Source organism: Melanerpes formicivorus, unplaced genomic scaffold, assembly GCF_026170545.1.
Source record: "Melanerpes formicivorus ecotype bairdi unplaced genomic scaffold, bMelFor1.0.p_v2 SCAF_683, whole genome shotgun sequence".
Classification (NCBI taxonomy): domain Eukaryota; kingdom Metazoa; phylum Chordata; class Aves; order Piciformes; family Picidae; genus Melanerpes; species Melanerpes formicivorus.
Window position 1 is genome coordinate 72,501 of NW_027143035.1, and position 1,597 is coordinate 74,097.

The window sequence follows — 1,597 nt, forward strand, 5'->3', positions numbered from 1 at the left end:
GTGGCCAGTCACCGCCGCTGGCTTTTCCCTTAGATGCCGTGCCCCCGCGGGCTGCGGCTTTGGCCATGGGGGGGAACCCCCGTGAAGAGGGTCCAGTGCTGGGAACTCTCTCTGCCCCTTACCGGGCTCTCTCTCGCCGTGCCTGGACGGGCTTGCTTTCCATTCTTGGTGGGACCGACGCCGGCACCACGTCTCCCCGGCTTTCTCTGCCCCCGTGCCCCACCGGGCAAACTTCGCTTCGGGGGTTCCACACTTCGGCAGTGGCCGGCGCCAGCCACTCGTCAACTTTTTTTCTTTTCCCCGCTTTCGTTGCCGAGCCCGGGCTGGGCTCCGGCTCACGGACGAGCGAAACCCATCCAACACCGCTGAGGGTGCGCCAGCGGCCGCTCCAAACCGCCGCGCCTTTGTTCGGCCCCGCGGGTCCCCTCTCTGACCCGGGCGAAAGCCACCGAGAAGCCAGACGGACCCCTGCCCAGCCGCCTGGCGGGTGGCTTGGAGCAGCCGCTCGGCAGCGCTGCCCTGGGAGTGCTCGGCGTCGCTTGTTCCCTCATATACGGAACTGGAGGGCCGTCAGCTCCGCGAGCGCACAACCAGCCGACCTCCGCCCAGCGGCAGGTCGCAGAAATCACGCCGGCTTGTACGATGACGTAGGCGGAGGCAGAGCGCAACAGCGACCCCTTGGCGACAAGCGCTATCTCCGCGGAGAGCACGTCTACTCGCCCAGGGAGAGCACGTCTACTCGCCGAGGGAGAGCACGTCTACTCGCCGAGGGAGAGCACGTCTACTCGCCGAGGGAGAGCACGTCTACTCGCCCAGGGAGAGCACGTCTACTCGCCGAGGGAGAGCACGTCTACTCGCCCAGGGAGAGCACGTCTACTCGCCCAGGGAGAGCACGTCTACTCGCCCAGGGAGAGCACGTCTACTCGCCCAGGGAGAGCACGTCTACTCGCCCAGGGAGAGCACGTCTACTCGCCCAGGGAGAGCACGTCTACTCGCCCAGGGAGAGCACGTCTACTCGCCCAGGGAGAGCACGTCTACTCGCCCAGGGAGAGCACGTCTACTCGCCCAGGGAGAGCACGTCTACTCGCCCAGGGAGAGCACGTCTACTCGCCCAGGGAGAGCACGTCTACTCGCCGAGGGAGAGCACGTCTACTCGCCCAGGGAGAGCACGTCTACTCGCCGAGGGAGAGCACGTCTACTCGCCGAGGGAGAGCACGTCTACTCGCCGAGGGAGAGCACGTCTACCTCCCGCCTGAGGGAGAGCACGGGGGGGGGGGGACAAAGACAGGCGGCAGCAGCTTCGGTGAACGTCACCCGGGAGGCGACCGGGGCTGTCCCGGGGCAGTCCCGGGAAGCCGGCGTCCGACACAGGGAACCGTCAGCTGCCGGACCGGGGCGAATCCCCGCGGCCACGGCAGGGGTGGGGGCTCGAAGACAGCCGGCAGCCGCTTCGGTGAACGTCACCCGGGAGGAGACTGGGGCCCTCCCGGGACCGTCCCGGGAAGACGACGTTCGGCACGAGATCCCGGCCGCGGCCGGACCGGCTCGAAGCCTCGCGGTCCCGGCAGCAGCCGGAGCCGCTCGCCGCCTCGGGCTC